The following is an 18166-nucleotide window of genomic DNA, read 5'->3' as shown; positions in this document are numbered from 1 at the left end:
CATCTCACTCAAAATCACTCTCAGATATGGCCACATAATTGAAATACATTGCCCTTCCCCAGGGATGGTGGCACTTTCCCCCTAGATAATTTGAGGCATCACTGAAGTTCTTCACAGAGCTGTTCTAACAGGGCAAATGTGTGTGGGCCACCAGGTAACTCCCACCAAAGTGGAAGAGCTGTTGCACAGGTGTATCAGAAGGAAGTGAATCCTTCCCTTTGACTTCCCTCCATGTGATGCTTCTTTGGAGGTATCTTGCAGGAAAGAAGGAAGAGATCCCAAATGATTTCACAAATGTTCACCTGGAAGCCCTTGGATGCTGCCACAGTTACTGGAAGGCTTAAATGCCATCTATGCTTCTAAACCCACTCACCTCCAGTTAAATGCCCATTCAAGCTGCCTGCACTGACAATGTCCTTCAGCAGTGAGTTCTCCACATCAATCATCCTTGGTGCAGGATGAGTAGAGTCTTCTCCATGCTGTTGTCTTGGGGCCCTGCCTCCTTTCTCTGTTTGTTTTTATGTCAAGATGGTGTGAATCTGTGTCTTCCTCCTCCCTTTACCAAGTACATATGGAACTCCTGAAGCTTGTCTCCCTCCTGTTTAAGAATCAAGTGAAGGGGTTTAAGGATGCTGGGTGGAAGTGAATGCTGAGAGAGATTGAGACAAGGCTGAGTACATTTTACAGAGGAAAAACGTGCCTTTTTCTTTTGGCTGTTGACTGAAAATTTTGATGATAAATAAAGCATGGTGAGTTAATTCCTAAACTGCAGTGACAGCTGGGCAGGAAAGACAAGACTAGGTCTGTTTTCTGGCTCCCCATCCCTGATAAGAGGTTTACAAAATCTGATGCCTCATCCTGGTTTTGTCAGGGGAATTTTTTCCTGTGCACTGGAAATCTGATTTGCTTATAGTAAAGTCTATGAACCTGGTGGTCCAAACTGCAGCTTCTATTGAATACAATTGACTTGGATAGCTTGAGGCTGGTTATCATCCATTTAACAGTAAAAAAAGGAGGAAACATTCAGAGCAGAGTTTAGTTTAACCTAGGGAGATCCCAAGCAAGGAGAGGTAGACTCAGGTACTGCCGCTCTACTATGAGATGGAGAGTGGCAAACTGGAGGGGTTTGGTGGAGGGCCATGAAGATGGCTGAGGAGTTGTAGCACATAATGTGTAAGGAGATGCTGAGAGTGCTGGCTTTGTTTAGCCTGGAGGAAAGCAATTTAAGGGGGATCTGACTGATGAGGCAATGGGGGATGTGTGTAGAGAAACTGGAGCTGGGCTTTTCCCAGGGGTGCGCCTCAAGGCCAATAGGCAGCGAAGACAAGTTGCAACTTGCAAAATTTCAACTCTTTATGAAGGAAAATCATAAACGTGAGGGTGGATCCAATGTGTGATGGTGACCCAGCGGTATTTTGGAGTCTGCCTCCTTTGAGATACTCAAAACTCAAGCAAACAAGGTTCTGAGCTACTGCTGTGGCCTTGAACTTAGCCCTGCTTTGAACATGGATTTGGAGTGGAGGCCTCCTGAGATGCCTTTTGACACCAGTCATTCTGTGGGCTCCCACTGGGGGCAGGTTCTGTGACGCACAGTGAAATGGGGAGCCCACACTGTTCTCTCTTCTAGGATGAATCACAGGCAGAAATAATCTGTCTGCTTCTTTTACTGGGAAAAGCATGACCCTACTGTGGACCATCAGTTTCTGCACTGGGAGAGTTATGTCTGTGCAGCGAGCACAAGAGTGATGGAGATGGGGTCTGGATGCCAGGAGGACAAGGAATATATCACTTGCTACTTCCACACTAGGCAAGCCATTAACTTGAGGAGATTGGCTTTCCCAAGAGTGACATCTGACTGGGAATGAGGGGATAGGACAAAAATAGTCCATTTTACATCTCAGGCTTTCTCAAGGAGCAGATTAAAAATATATGATAATGTCCTTCCTTTCCAAGTGGAGAAGATGGTAGAGGGGAATAAAAAAAAGGTGGTATTTGAGTTTCTGCATCTGAAGTGACAAGGAAAGGCATGAAAGTGGCAGGTACCTGAAAGCAGAGCATTGAATAATTGTGAAAGAAACCATTTCACCATGTTCAATATTATCATCATTACACTGATCAGCTTCACCAGCAAGGAGGATAACTGAGAATGAGAGAGAAAATTTTGTAAGGGTTGTAGAGGAGCACATGTTCCAAATAGCTGTGTTTTGGGGAAGATTTACCAAAAAGTGATTACAGAGGGGAAGACAGAAGGTGAGACAGGGACCAGAAGAAAAAGTGGAGAAGAGAAAATGACAGGGCGGAAGACAGTGGGAGAAAAGAAAATGTCTATAATTTTTGTAAATCTCTGCATCCTGTTCCTTCACACACAAAAGTATCCTCCCCTCCCTCAGCTGTGCTGAGTACTTCCCCTGGCACCATTCTGGTGGCACTCTGTTTGCTCTGATGATGAGCTGAGGGGCTTCAGCTCAGAATCTCTGCTCCACATCCCTGCCTGCAATTCCTGACTCCCACCCTCCTCTCCACCTCCTTAGCCAAGCACTCTGCATTAGAAGGGATTGTTTGTGCCGCATCTCCTTCTGACAGTCACACCAAGGTACAACGGAAGCTTCCTCTCTTACCGGGCTGAGGTTTTACTGACTGGGAAGATTTAACCCTGTCAGCTGATGTGAAGGAGCTTTCCAAGATAAGGAGTAAATGCCTACTTTGCTAACATTAGCAAGAGTTTGTTTTTGCCTCACCGATTTGAGGCTAAGCAAACTGACCCCATGTCACCCCATACTTCTGTAACGATTCATGTGAAAACAACCTGTGACCCTTGTCCTTGCTGTATGGGTTGGCATTGCAAAATTATCGAACTTAACCTTGCCTTTTGAAAGTGAGGTCTTCTAGTAGCAACCAGGGCAGAGATGCTGAGATCTCCAGCAGAGGCATCAGAGCCAGGTGATGATGCTTTCCCTCGGCATGTGCTCTGCCCCTTCACCTGCAAACCCAGGCTGCCTGTGCACCTGCACACCTCCAGACTAGCAGGGATGGCAACACTGCTCCCTCAAGCAGCCATTCCCTCATCCTCCCTTTCCTCTGCCTGCCAGAAACAGATCGCCATGGGCTGCTTTCCTCTCACACCCCTGGCTGTTCTAACATATCCTCAGGGAAGGTGTAAGACTGGCTGTGGCAATGAGATTGTGATCTTTCCTTTTTTATTTTTTTTTTAAAAATTGTCAGTGGAGTTTCCCTTGCCATTTTCAGCAGTTCTAAAAAAAACCCCTTCATCGAATATTCAGCATCTTCCTGGAGCTCGGCGGTAGCCAGCGGGGGCTGTGGGTATGCAGGGGATGACTCACGAGTCCTGTCTTGTTCTCGGGCCCCCAAGACTCCTCTGCTTTTCTCCCTTTCTCTCAGCCAGCAGTTTGTGCTGATTGGCCTCTGGCTGCCAACTCTGACGGGGCTCTAGTTGCAGCAGTGCTGGGAAGAGGGAGGAAAGAGGCACTGCTTGCAGGTCGTGGGGATGGAATGGGAAGGGAAGTTTTCACTCGAGTATGGGGGTCATTGAAGGGAGGGTGCCTGGAGGCTTTGCATCCAATGCTGGGGGTGGCCTAGGGAAGAAATCTGCTTGGCAGATGTGGTGATTTGAGAGACCCTGATTCAAAACCGCCTGTAAAGACCCCCCTCAGCTACCCCAGGCAGCTCCCCCATCCCCTCCCACAGCTCTTGGTTCAAACTCATTCCTAATAGAACTGAGCCAATGCTGGCTCATTTTCATACCTTGTTGTTTGGTCATTGACTAAATTAAATTTCAATTACTTTTTTCTTATTAAAAGACTGGTGAGAACAGCAGCTTTTAATTGGAAGCAGCTACTTGGCCTGTTGCTGCAGTGAAGAGTGTGCAGGTGGTTTGAGGAGGAGGCAGGGGGAGGTGCTTGAGTCATAGGAAGAACCCTTGTGTGGACATGTGAGAAGGCACAGGAGTGGCTGGGTGTCTTACCAGGAGATGTGGCATGAGCTGCTCTGTTCCTTCCCAGGAAGGGAAGCTAAAAATGCCATCTGATGGCCCCTCACTTTGGGGTTGTTCACCAGCTGCCAGCCCTGGGAAGGGGAGCTATGCTGTAGGGTGAAATTGGTCTTCAAGATATCCTCTATTGGTCTATTATGGGTGAACATGAGCAGCTGTTTTTGATACCCTTGTCCTGATGTGCTGCTGAGAGTGTAGCTTGCTTGTCAGGAGACCTGGCACAGCTTGACCTTACCCCTCTGGAAATATGTCCTTCATGGCCCTGCAGCAAGCTGTCAGGCTGAGGAAAGACAGTGAATGTCTTCACTTGTGCACCTGCTGGGACTTGGGGAAGAAATGTGTCTGTCTGAAGGCACACATTGCTTAACTGCTCCCCTGCCCCTCAGATGAGTAGAACAGCAGCTGTGCAGGAGGCAAAGCTGTCCTGGATCCTCTGGAAACCCCAGGATTCATGACAGGTGCATTGTTTTGGATCTGTGGTTTCTGCTGTTGCTCAGGTTTTTTTTCTTTTCTCTCTAAGCTCCTCACTGCTCATCTCTGGGAAATGTAACCTGTGACCTCAGCCTTCATAACTGTGTCAGCCATGTGGGTCAGGAGCACCTGGGGTCCCTTTTCTTCTGGTGACATATCCTGGGTACACGTTGACAGGTAGTCAGGACTCATTGTCTCTCAAAGAAACCAGGAAAATAAACTTGTGTTTGAATCCCAGGTGCAGAGAGGGTCTGCCTGTCACAGCCAATTCAGCTGCTGTTCTGTCTGGCAGTGTTGTTCTGTTTTATGGGCTCCTACTCACGTTGCTCTCTTTTTGTTTTGCTTGCTTTCCCCCTCCCTCCTCTCTTTCTCTCTCCCTCTCGTGCCTAAGCTGCCTCCCAGCAGAGATTGGCTATTAAACCAACTGTACTGAGGCTGCAGGATGCGCACAGGATTAGGAACAAATGACACTGAGCACTTGCCCCTGGTGCATCAGTTGGACACCAGGAATCTCCAGGAGCATCGTCTGCCAGGGAGGATGCGTGTTCTGGGAGAGTTGATGAGCTGCCCCTTGCATCCCACAGGCCAAGGCGTGACTCTGCTTTGCTTGAGCTGCCAACATATGGGCATGCAATTTCTGCCATGGTCCATGGGGCCAACAGCTGCTGTGTGTCAGGGTGTGTTATGTACAGACTGGTGGCAATGGAGGAGTTGCTCGGCTCCCTCATGCAGCTGTACAAGAGCCAGGGTAAACACTGTGAGCAGCTCTGGTTTCCTCATCGCCTGTGGCCAAAATGTAAATGCAGGTGCAAGGAGCACTGGTTGGAAGGGCAGTGGTGTAGAGAAGGCATTACAGGTATGTCTGTCAAAGTGACAAGAGCATGGAGGAGGGGAGGTTTGGGAACACTGGAGTTTGGACAGCTTACAGCAGCCCTCTTCGAAGGCTGAGAGTGAGGTTTTGATTATAGTCACTTTTTCTCCTTGAGAAGTTTATTTTCCTTTGATGGCAATTTCTCATGTGTCCGGACTGTGAAGGCTGTGTAGTGGAATCCTTTGGTGCAATGATGATGGTGAGGACAATATGGGTGAGAAGCCTGAAAGTCTGGGCACTGGGCAAATAAGGGCATTATCCTGGATGAAGAGGATAGAGGAAAGAAGCAGATCAGACAAACAGATTCAAATAGATTTTGTCAGTTATTTTTTATCTATGAAATTAAATGCCTTTCCCAGCTAGGCACCAATGATTTGGCCATGGCTGTGTTTAGAAACTGTGTTGAGGTGGCCATGGTTGCCATGGCTTCTCAGCACAGCAGTGCAGGGTGCTGATACATGGCTATAGTGCACAGCCACCCATGCTGGTGGCAGGTAGGGTGCCCACAGGTCTCTGCAGGGGACAAAATCAGCTGAGGTGGGATCATTCTTTGTGTACCAAAGGGTCAGTGCCTGCTTGGAGTCTGTCTTACTTTAAGACTGTTTCCCTCACAGTGGTTCCCCTTCACCGTAACTTGTTTCACTTCCAGGGATTTGCCCAGGAGTGGGTTAAATATCCTCATTAATAACTAGACCGATAAAAATCACTGGAAAAGGTAAATGAAATGCTGCTCTGACACATCTGATGCAGAGGGGGAGGCAAATTCTGCAGGCTGGAAAGCCATTGTGTCCCAAGGGTTTTCAGATATCACATCCTCGATGGAAGCAAATAGGACGTGTCAAGCTCCTTGAGAGCATCTGGTAAGGTGGCATGGAGGGAAGACACAGGGACAGATTGGGGCCAACATTGCTTCTTGATTTTATTTTGGGAGAGAGCTTCACAGGACAGAGGCAGGCACTGTTTTAATCCTTGAGCTGAAGAATAAAGTGCAAGAGGCAGAGACAAGACCAGCTGCAGGGCTTCTCTAGGGGGGAGACTCTGTGGGCGATGAGTGGTGCAAGGGAAGAGTGAATCAGCCCCTGCAGGATGGAGTGATAGACCCAGGCTTGGAAAGATCAGCAGTGCCCAGAGCCTGAACACTCAGACTTCTCCTTAGCATGAGCAGCACCTCCAGAGACTTATTTCCCTACAACATAGCTTACAGTATTTAACAAATTAAAAAATGGTTAGGGAAGTATTTTAGCTACGTCTTGCTGTTGTCAAGGCAGCTTTGTTGCAGGCAGTGGTGAGGACAGGCAGCAGAGGCTGACTGGCTGCTGCTGGGCAGAACATCCCAGTGGGCGATCACACAGAAGGGGGTGGTGGAGCAGGGGGTCCTACTATAAACTCCTGAATCTTCATCCTAATGCTCACCTTTGTCAGTGGCAACCAAGCAAACTGTGGCAGATCCCTCCCTTTCTCCTGTGCCTCTACTCTGAATCTGTTCAGAAATAAAAAAGAAAAATATGTTGGATGGGGAAAATGTGGGAAAACTGCCTTGGAAAAAAACCTCTGCTGTAATATAGGGAAAATTGTGTCTTATTTTGTTGAAACAGACTCAGTTTAGAAGGAGGAACATTAAGGAACACTTCAGGGAAATCTTTAATCTGGTTGCAGCATCCAAGAGAAACAGTGTAGGTGAAAAAGACCTGAGGGAAATGAAGATATGGAGATGCATTAACAGATAAATAGCATGTAGCAGTCTCTGGGTACTTCCCCATAGCTGTGCTCTGGAAGGACCATCTGCGTTTTCCTTTCAGCCACTCCGACTCTGGTACAGGAAGAGAGGGATGCATGGCTTAGCTCTCCCGGACCTTTGCTCAGCAGAAGCTTTCCCTTGACCTGGTGTCTAATTCTAATATCCAGAGCTTGTTCCTTTAAGCATTTACACCTCCAATCCCATTGCCATGTGCAGTCATAAACAGGGATAAACACTAATTAGTATGGTAAATAGCTTGGCCTTGTGTTTTCTGGTTACAGTATCATGGTAATTATTTCCAGCTCCCTGCCTGTGTACTGCTGCTGCCTGATTTTGTGCTCTGTACATCCTTGCCATCCTGATTATTGCTGGATGCATTAAAATTGGCAATTGCCCTTTCCTGTCTCCCGTCCATGTCTTGGGGAGGGGTCTGACCTAAGCCAGTTTCACTGAGGTGATCAGGGATGATTGAGGGGCGGTGGGTAACATCACTCAGCTCTGTCTTCTCCAGGCTGTACCTTAATGTGCAGGATGTGGGGTCATGCTGAGATCACACAGCACAGCATTTTCAGGGAACCCACTGCTGCTCACTAGGGTTTTGTAAAATACAGCAAGATTAATGGCCAACTGGGCAGCTCCTGCCTGTGACTCCCATTGCTGAGGCTTTTTTTCTTTCTCCATTTTGGCTGCCTTGCATCAGCAAACATCTTTGTCTCTAACAGAAAGTGTGACTTCAGCCTGGATTTTTGCCCAAGAGGGACAGCTGTGCACGTGCACACTAGTGTACATGAGGTGGCTGAAGGTCCTGCTCACTGGGAAGGGACAGAGCAAAGATTCCTCATTTTTGTCTCTTGACAAGCATCCCAAGCTTAGCTTCTCTCTAATGCAGTGTAGTTGCTTTGGCATCTACATGCATGGACTGCAGCCAGTGGAGAAACAGATGGGTTCAGCGGCATGTGACCTTCTGACCAGTTGTGTGGAGCCTGCTCCAGCTTGTGAGCCAGGCCTCTGGTTTCTTTCTAAATTCCTTTGGGTTAAAAAAGTCTCTGTATTGCAGTGTGATGTGCTCTTGTCCTGTCTCTGCTCTTCTCCAACATTCCTGACTCATTTTTTCCTGCTGAATGTTCTTCCTTAGCCAGCCTCCTGCACACTACAGTAGGTAGGTATGTGTCTTTGGTTTATTTGCACCTAGCCCTTTCTGATATGTATGCACACAAGTCGGAGGCACTGGAGGCAGCTTCTGGAGCTGGGGGAATTGCACATTCTCTCCCTCTCTTCCAGTGGCCAGGATATTAGTATGAGCAATTTGTTAGAACCCTCTCTCAGGTCCTGATTTATTAATGATTTCACCTGTGAAATGTCATTAAAATGGTTGTGTGTTCCCAGTTATAGATGATCTCTCCCCTCTTTCCCCTGTGGAGGCATACTGCCTTATAGCCCCTGTGGGCCTGGTGGGTTGGATTTTGCAGCACTGTAGGGCTCATTGGCAGATGCATTGGCTGCTCCTCATGTACACAGGCATATGCCTTAGCTGGCCCAGTTTTTTATTTTGCTGGAGATATATGAGTGTTATTATTCACAAAGTGTTGCAAACACATGCTGGGCTCTGTGAGACTCTCAGGAAGACAAAATAAATGGATATTGCTCAGGAAGAAATGACCAGGGGAGAAACAGCTGCTGTTTCTCCAAGAAAAGCACCACAATAGCAACACTTGATCGTGGTGGTGGCCACAGGCCATTTGGGTTTAAACACCCACAGAAGACAGGCCTGGCTGTGTCCTCAGGATGTCACTGATTTCATATTCATCCCAGGATGATGAATGCATGCATTATTCCCAAGAGGTTTGGGCTGGCCTGGTTTCAAAGCCCTGAAGTGCAGGATGATCCTCAGGCAGTCTGAGCGTGGCACACCTTGCCCTCCTCACCACTAAATGCCCCGTACTGCAATGTAAGCCTGTTGTTGCTTCTGTCCACTGTGGGCACTAAGAACTGAGAGCTCTTCTCCTTTTTTAGCAAACTTGTATGCAACTGAGGATGGTTATTGCATCCCTTCTCAGTCTTCTGTAGTCTAAACAGCTTCATTTTGCTCAGTAGCTTTCAGGTAGGTCACGCTTTCTGCATCTCTGCTCATGCTGGCTTGATTCTCCCAGCTATTTGGAGAAGTGCTGTTCTCTCCTCCCCCATCACTATCAAAATGATGGAAGAAAACCTGTCCATCACCTGTGGAGCTGTAAGTCCTTACAGCAAGGCATGCTATCCTTCACTCCTCAAATACAGCTTTGACTGCATGTCATTTTCTGAGACAACCAAAGTCATTAATCAGATTTGCCTCACAAGGCTTGGATTGGAGTGCATTGCTGTTCACTAAGGCAATTAATTCTAGCTAAGTCTTGGCTCAGATGTGAGCCAAAAAGGTGTCTAAAGGAAAACTGATTTTATGTGTGTGTCTCCTTTTGAATGTGTCTGTAGTGTTGATCTAAGGGGCGGAGAACCTTTCAATTCATTCTGTGCAAGCTCCCATGCTGCTTGGAAAACCATCTCGGCAGTGAAAACCCACTCTGCTGCCTGCAGTCAGCAAACAGATGAGCTTTCCCTGGGTGGCTGCCTTCAAAATCAACCTTTAGGTCCCCTCAGCCAACATATCTGCATTGTCACAATTTTGTTTCCTCTATCCAGGGTGCAAAACAGCCTATGAAAATGATATAGCAAGATTTTGTCAATCTCACTGTTCCACAGTTTTTTATTCCCACAGTTTTTTATTTCCCCTGTCTGTTCTATGGGCTAGCAGAAACCCATTCTCCTTTGATATTTCATTTCCTTCAAGCATCTCTCTTTACCTTCATCCTCTTTCTGCCCACTTAGGGAATTATAGAATGGTTTGTGTTGGAAGGGCCTTAAAGATCATCTACTTCTCTGGGAGGGGAGACCTTCCACTAGGCCAGGTTGTTGAGAGACCCATTGAGCCTGGCCTTGGACACTCACAGCTGGGGTGTTCACAGCTTCTCTGAGCCTATTTCAGTACCTCACCACCCTCACAGAAAATAATTTCTTCTTAATATCTAATCTAAATCTATCCTCCTTATGTTTAAAGCCATTACTCCTTGTCCTATCACTATGGTCCATGGTAAAGAGTCCCTCCCCATTTTTTGCAGGACCTCTTTAAGTACTGGAAAGTTGATGTAAATTCTCTCTGGAGCCTTTTGCTGTAAGCTGAACAACTCCAACTCTCTCAGCCTTTTCTCACAGAGGGACTGCTTCAGCCCTTGGTACTGCTTCTTTGTGGCTCTCCTCTGGACCTGCTTGAGTGGGTCTGTGTCTTTCTTATGCTGGGAGCCTTAGACCTAAACACAGTATTCCAGTACTTACTTAGGCTCTGCCTACCTGCCATGGCTGAAGTCTTCTCCTCAGCTTTGGTCTCATCTCCCTGATTCTGCAGTTCTGACCTTTGAAAATTATTTCCTCCCTGCTTGCTTTTCCTTATGCTGCTTTCTTCCTTGGGATCTCACCCCAGTGGCTGTGAGAGCCTTAGCAGGCACTTGTATTTTGGGAGCCACCTGCCTGCACCTCTTCACTGCTTCTGCTCCTGCTGCACACAGCTGAAATGTCACCTGTCCTCTCTCCCCTCTCTCCCTCCCTCGTTTCCCTCGCTGCTGAAAGTTCAACTCGTACACAATGACGCATGCAGAAGCAGCAAGCGTGTGCTCAGGACATATAATAAGCACTTGGCTCCTACAGGCTGCGTTTCAGCCTTGGGCTCCAACACACTTCAGCAAAATGATTGAGATATTACCCTCTGCACAGAGGGGAAGGTGACTCACACAGAGATGCCCAGTCTGTCTGTGCCCGAGCTGGGAGGAAAATGCAGGTAGCCTAAGCCCTGCCTGATGCTTCCCCTTGGGCAGACAGTCCTGCCTGTCTCTGGCTGCATTTGCCTGAGAGATGTTCTGCCACCAGTGATGTCTGCGTGTGAAGGTGTCCCTGTGTGGGCACAGACTGACCTGTTCTGGCTTGAGTGCTTGTGAACAAGTGTAGGCAGGTATGTGAGTGCTGGAGGGCATTTCTAGGCATAGAGAGGCCTCCTGACCTTGGTGGCTTTTACAGTATCTGAACTCTCTGCTTGCCTGCTTTTCAGACCCATGGTGGCCAGGGAAGGGAAATGAGGAGAGTCACCAGGAACTGATGACAGCAGGAAGGCTGGAAGGGAGTGGAAGACAGAGTCTGTGCCTGCTATGGCACAGCAGCTTTCTGGCTGACAATGGCTCTATCCCACCTCAGGGCTGGCTCCTGAGAGCTCTGTACTTGGCTTGGAGTGCCCCAGTTAGTTAGCTTGATAGACAGACCAATCAGTAACCATGGGTCTTAGATGAGCAGCCTTCTCCCTGGAGCTGTGTGGCAGCCTTTTAGCTAGGGAGGATGATGTTGTGCTCTCTTGATTTGCAGATGAGAATAAGCATTTCTGAAATGCTCATGGCCAGTTTGGGGCCCTCTCCTTGCTGCCCAGTTGACATCAAGACATTTCCTCTTTGAAATGGTGGCTCTGGAGTACTGATGGAAAAAAGAAGCTACATATTTTTTCTGTCTGCGTGCAGACAAAGTATTTTGTGGGTGTCTTCTTGGTGTATTGTGGGGAGTTGTTTTACATGGAACTCGTCTTACTCTTCATCCCAGTTTAAAATGCTGGAGTCCTTTCCTTCCTGTCCAACCCACTAGCACCAGCCTGCTCTGCACATTGCTGGGTCTGACCTCGTGTCCCAGTGGGCTTCAGAGTGGAAGAAGGCTTTTCCCCTCAAAGTCTGTACATCAGAGAGGGCAGGATAGGGTGACAAGAGGCATGCTTGTTCTGTAAGCTGGAAATAAACCCTGCTGTCCTTGCCTGGGCCTCCTGAGCAGCCCTTGGATGTATATAAGGCACACTACAGTGCCATGCAGATACTGCCTGGGTGCCAGCACTGGAGCAGCTGTATCAGCAGGACAAACAGGTTTGGCTGACAGTGGTGGCTCTGTGCATGTCCTTCAGCCCTGGCTGTCCTGTTGCAGCCCTGGGTGCTCAGACAGACCTGTTCTCTTTGCTCCATCATTGGCCAGTGCAGAACTCTTCCTTCCAGGTTTGGTGTGCTCCAAGCACTCCCTTCCCAGCCCGCGGTGGAGGGCTGGCAGGGGGATGGGTGTGCCCATGCTGGCGGCTGGGCCAGTGGTGTGAAGCCATGGGAAGAGGCAGGAGCCTTGCATCAAATCCCCAGCCTGACGCGAAGTGACGGAGCAGAAAGAGTGAGCGATGGGGAGGATGGGAGCGACAGGGGAGCTGAGGGAGGGGAGTGAGAGACTGGGCTCCAGCCTGGGAGCAGAACAGCAAACTGGCTTATTATTAACCATAACCCCTGTCCCTTCCTAACCTTGCATCTGATAAACTGTTCTCTGATTCTTTTTTTTTTCTCCCTCGGGCACTGCTGTAGCTCAAATTTAGCCTCCAATATTTATATCTTTCTGTCTCCTATTTCCTTTCTTATTTAGAAAATATACTCAAGAGGACTGTGGGATTTGGGAAGAGTTAGAAGCACAGGGTATGCCACATTGGTTTAGCTGATCTACTCCAAGATCTGAATTTCTGCCTGTACCCTCCCTTCACAGAAAAATTAAACCACCTATCCCAGTGAAAAACAGAGCTGTGTGATAGAAAGTTTGGCAGGAAACACCTTCTTCACCCTCCCCATGGCAGTGACCTCCCCTTGAAGTGTCAGATTTGGTTTCTGTTTGATGATATTTAGTATCCAGGGGATCTCCCAGGTGGCTGCTGGTAGAGGATGACCCAGTCTGTGTGTGCTGAGCTGGGACTGGGCAGACCTAGATTTGCATCTGCAGGGTGACCTTGAATGGATCATCTTCTTTCTCTGGACCTCAGTTTCCTCGTTCCTAAGATGAGAACTAAGGGCTTATGTAACATTTTTTTAGCTGAAAAATGCTGGAGGAGATGCCTTGTTTTATACTTCAACAATAGAAGAGAAAGTATATCAGCAATCTCTAGACCTGGAAAATTCCTTGCTGGTTGCATCAAGTACCTGGAAGGTCATATTCCCCCTGATGAGGGAGAAATCAGTATGCACCGTGCTACAGATGGAGCTGGAAAGAGACAATGCTGGGGAGGTAATCACCCCAACAGGAAAGGTTCCTTTAAGCTTATGTCCTGGGGATTTGATCTTGTTTCTTCCTGCTCCAAAGCCCAGAATAAGGATCATTGGATGAAATAAACTTTCACTTATGTTGGAGAGGAGGTGAGTCTCAAGCCTTTCATGTTGTGCCAGTTTATGCTTTTGATTCAGCAAAAGGCATCTTTGCAGCTACCCCTCCACTGCAGCGGTGAGTTCTACAACAAAAAGCACGTTTTCCTTTTTATTCCTATATTGTTTTGTTCCTTTAGTCCATAGCTTCTCTGCCAGAGGGCACAGTATGATGGAAAAAGGTTGATTCCATCAGTGGTTTAGGTGTCCTCTATCATTTGTGCTGGGAGTTATCTACTGCCTTGCCTGGGCTTTTGTTGCTCTCAGGAAAAGCAACATCTCAGTCAAGGTCATGTCTTTCCTGAGCTGTAGCAAAGGTGAATGGGTCTCACTTTCTGTTGATCTTAAACCATATAGACTTCCACCTCAGCACTTTTCCACTTCTTCCCTTGGTCCCAGGACTTATTGGCCCAGGCTACATTGTGCAAACCCATCATGAGGTGGCACCACAAGATTGCCTTTTTATTTTGCCTTTCTAAATCTTCCTCCTTTACTCTTACTGGCCCTAGCAGTCCTCTTGGTTTTTGACCCATTGCTGCTCCTTGTCACTCAGATGAGTGCAGATGTTTGCCCTGGCTTCAAAGCCAGGTGAGACAGAGCAGCTGTGCAGAACATGGCACAGCGCCTCAAAGAGTTAAGGCCAAAGGGATGGATGGGTGATGAGCAGGACTATCTATTATCTGAGGTACAGATTTTTTCTCTTTTTTTTCTAAGGAGCAGTGAACATGCCTGAAAGGAGACTGTAGTCTACCCTGAGGTGCTCCCTAGCTCTTGCTGCCTTTTTCTCTGCTTCCCAAAGTAGCTGCTGATCAGAGGGCACCACTTGCCTGTTCTGGCCTCCCTGTGGCTGTGTGAGGGCAGATGGAGGCTGCCTGACAGAGCCAAGGAGCACAGCTGAGCCAAGAGAGTATTAGATCTTTTGGATGCTGTTGACCTCAGCCTAAACAGAGCCTGTCCTTCTGCAACAGGCATTTTGCAAACACACTCGTTAGATTGCTTATGCTCTCCAAATGAAGTGCTGGTCCTTCTTGCATGGAGAATGTTCAGACTCTCCAGGTTGTCCTTTGGATGCAGTGGGGTGAAGTAGATCAGAATGGCTCAGCTTTGACACTTGCTGGGAAATGAACTCTCTAATATTTTGAGTGAAGATAAGAAGGTTTGGAGCAAGATGACAAATAGGTACTGTGTAAGACTGTCCCTTAGAGACTGACATACTACAGTATAGGTTCAAACCTAAAGGATGCCTTGGGGAATGTCAGATCCAGGTTTCACCATTGGGTCCCACAGACTTACATCTAGGGAAGATTCATAGCAGGCTTTTGAGCACAATGTTCCTCTTCCCAGCATCTGCTTAAACTGCAAAGGTGATCTTCCTTTCCTGGACTGAGCTCTTGTGTCAAATTTAATTTCATCCCTTGGAGTTCTCTCAGTCAAATACACACTCTTATGCTTTTCTCCACTGTTACTTTTCATAAAACCACCTTTTTGTAAATGGTCTTTGTTTCTTATCTAGAAACTTGTCTGCGGCCATAGCTTAGAGCTACCCTTTGGGGGCAGAGATTCCTTTTCTCTTGCATGCTCTTTGTTTCTCTTCTCTGCTGGAGGGATTAATTTATAATTTCCCTCTTGCCTCTTTCTGAGCTTTTTTTTTTTTTTTTTTTTTTTACCATCCCCTTCTTTGCTGTTTCAGATGAGGAGGGATGAGGATATTCCTACTTTAGCATATTACAGATCCACAGTGACCTCCTGTGCAGCTGATGGACAGTTTGCAGCCTATGTCTAAAACATGATGATTGGCAAATGGGAGACTGACCATGACACCATTGTGCCATAAATGTGAAAGGTACAAGCCCAGGTGTGAGGGACAGTGCTGGGAGTGCCAGCCATGCTCTGGCAAGTGAAAAGGCTTGTGGAGGTTTCATAGAGCTACCTTTTGCTGATGACAAAATCTGTTTTCTGGTCTCAGAAGTGGACAATAGCTGGCAGTGGCTGTCAGCCTTTCCTCATGGAGCACCTGACGGTGTGACAGCTAGGGCCTGAGGCACAATGGCACAGTGACATCATGCCACAGGGTGGTGGGCTGGAGAAGACAGCACCTTGCCAGCCCTGGGACACATGGGTGGGGTCAGGAGTAGAGCTCCATGCTGGAGCAAAGGGACAAGGGATCCCTGGGAGGGAGCTGGTGCTCATCCTGTGAGCTGTGTAGCTATCAGGACCAGCGGATCAGGAGGCATTGCAGGATCTGACTGGGAGCACTGGGCCGGGTCTGGAATGCATTGGCAGATCTGTGTGAGGAGCTGTGCTTAAGAGCCACAACACTGAATCATATCCCGAAAATCCCCTGTCAGTCTAACCATAAACACCAGAGTGGAAGGTGGGGACATGTTTCTTCAATTTCCTACAACAAAGCAAGCATAAAGGGGATTAGGAAGGCAATGCTGGGGGGAAAAGAGAGAGAGATTTAGTAGGGAAGGGAACATTAATATTTAGATGGATAAAATGCAGATTGAAGCTGTTGGGCCAGAACAGAAGAACTTCTCAGTCTACATATTTAGCTCAGTGAGGTATATAAACAGAAACCTACAGCCAGCTCAGCCACTTCTCCCCCAGTGGAGTGAGTCATCAGCCCTTGGATCTAAAGTTAGGCTCACATCAGAGCTTACACTCTCTCTCTCATTTTATTTTTCTCTTTCTATTTTGAAGGATGTGGGAAAAGCTGGGCACTGTCTCCTGGAAGCAATAAACATAAACCCACAAATGGCAACAGATGCAGGACCTGATGCCCTACCTGGGAGCACTGTGGCAAATATTGCTTTCTGTCTGACTGCTCCTCTTCCTTGCTGCATACCTGGGGATGAGCTTAGACAACATGTAGCCATGGCTAATTTGGGCACACAGTGGACCCAGCTCCAAGGGGTTTTGTGCACTGTGCAGATGAGCTGGAGAATGGAATGGGCTGTGCAGCCATTCCTGTGGCCACAGCAGGATTCCCTGTGTTTGGCTCCCATGTGCCATGCAGGGGTGCAGGATCTGCAGTCTGGGCTGTCAAAGAAGGGCTGGGGCTGGCTCAGCCTGGCAGGAGGCAAGATGATGCCTGTGAAACTTGGCTAGAAGATGCCTTTAAATCCAGTGTAGGTTGCTGCCTGCTGGGCTCAGCCCACAGTCACCTGCAAACCTGCACAGGAGAGGGCTATATCTCACCAAGCTATCTCTGCTGTCTCTGCTTTGATATTGCTCCCCCTTTCCTGCTCTTTCCCTCTTCCCTGGTCCACCTTCTTAAGCAGCTACAGAGAATCACATACTTTCCCTACTAACTCAGCAGTCACTGCTGCTGGCTCAGGAAGTGACAGGAACAATGTGGAGTTTTCTGTTCCTCTCAAAAATCACAAAGAACAGAGGGGGACTCTTGGAAATGCTCTGGATGGTAGGACCAGCTTGTGCCATGCTCACGTCTGGTGTGATCTACCCCCAGGTCACTTCCAAGCAATCCCACTGGTATAGCTCGGGGCAGATGACAAAACTCTCTGAAAGTGCACCGGGGGTGGAAGATGGAGCCCTGTGACTACTGTGAGCTGCAGGACAAGTAGACCATCTTCAGTCCCTTCCCTTGTGGATGGTGGAGAGGAGGGCCTTGCTCAGGGAGGGCAACAGCTTCCCAGCCCAAGGCTTGGAATTGCTGCTCTGGAGGAATGCCTGTGGTGTATGTACCAGGAAGCCCATGGAAATCCCCCCCCAGAATATATGGATTGGGGAGGGCTGTGGAGATGAGTGGGCTCTGCTCTGGTGTATGAGCTGCCCTGGGCTTGCTCTTTTCATCAGCTCAGTCTGTGATGTGTTAAATGGCATGACTCCATTTCCCCACTCAGCCCCTTTCCCTCTCCCTTCCTTCCAGGCTTGTTGCATGCTTTACTAATTTGGAGGGTTTGTCTGACTGAGAGTTCAAGTGTCTCTTTTTCCTGTGCTGTGGATGTGCTGGAAGCCAAACAGATATGACCCTAGGATGAAGACATGAGAAATGACCCACAGATTGTCCTGAGTGTGTGTTTATGTACCTCTGTCCTCCTGTGCCCCTCTGCGTGTACTCTTCATCTCCCTTTAACATTCTGCTTCTCTCGCCTCTCCTTACTGCCCTGTTTCTCCACCCTGCCTCACCCTCTCTCTTCTGCCCTCCTCATTCTCTTTCTCTCATTTGATATTCATGCATGAATAAATTCAATTGCATTTTTCCCTGTTTCCCCTGAAGGGGCTTGTTGGTGAATTACAGGCATCTGAAATCATATAATGCTCAGATTCATCATTTCTGGGACAGAACTGAAGCCCTTCTGTTTCTTGGGAAGGAATAATAGATGATTCTTATGAGGAGAGGGAGTAGTGAGTGTCTTGTGGCTGGTGAGGAAGCAGCCAAGGAGATTACCCTTGGCAGCACAGAGTGGACCTGCTAGCAGAGGGGACTAAAAGGTCAGCCAGCCCCTCCTCTGTTTGCAGGACTGGGCATATGTAGGTAGGTGTGTGTGTGGAATGTGAGTGCCTGTGATTGCTGCATGCTCACTGTGTGGTGCTAGTGGGGCCCTTAGGGAGGAGTAAATCTTTTAGAGGACTGCCCAGAATTGGTTGAGGAAGGAGTAGCTTGAGTTAGAGAGATTGGCTACAGATCTGTTTGGGCATCTGCCTCAGCCAGCTTTTGGGACACTTACACAGTTTTGATATCACCCCAAACTCTACTGTGGGTCTGTGGTTGTGCCCAGCACCACATCCCCATCACACTGAGAAGCTGAGGTTGGTATGTCACAAAATCCTTCCCT

At 48.1% G+C, this 18166-nt stretch overlaps 1 long non-coding RNA gene across 1 annotated transcript; it reads right to left on the bottom strand.

Annotated features, from left to right (window-relative positions):
* Positions 1 to 5460: 5460 nt before the first annotated feature.
* Positions 5461 to 15383, bottom strand: LOC128788403 (uncharacterized). The gene is made up of 3 exons (XR_008431057.1): positions 15295 to 15383; positions 6765 to 6831; positions 5461 to 5611 (listed from the first exon to the last, which is right to left on the bottom strand). It is a non-coding gene; the product is annotated as an uncharacterized LOC128788403 (long non-coding RNA).
* Positions 15384 to 18166: the final 2783 nt, after the last annotated feature.

Source organism: Vidua chalybeata, chromosome 5 (assembly GCF_026979565.1).
Source record: "Vidua chalybeata isolate OUT-0048 chromosome 5, bVidCha1 merged haplotype, whole genome shotgun sequence".
Lineage (NCBI taxonomy): Eukaryota > Metazoa > Chordata > Aves > Passeriformes > Viduidae > Vidua > Vidua chalybeata.
Note: the sequence above shows the minus strand (reverse complement) of the source record. Positions and strands in the feature narration are given on the sequence as shown.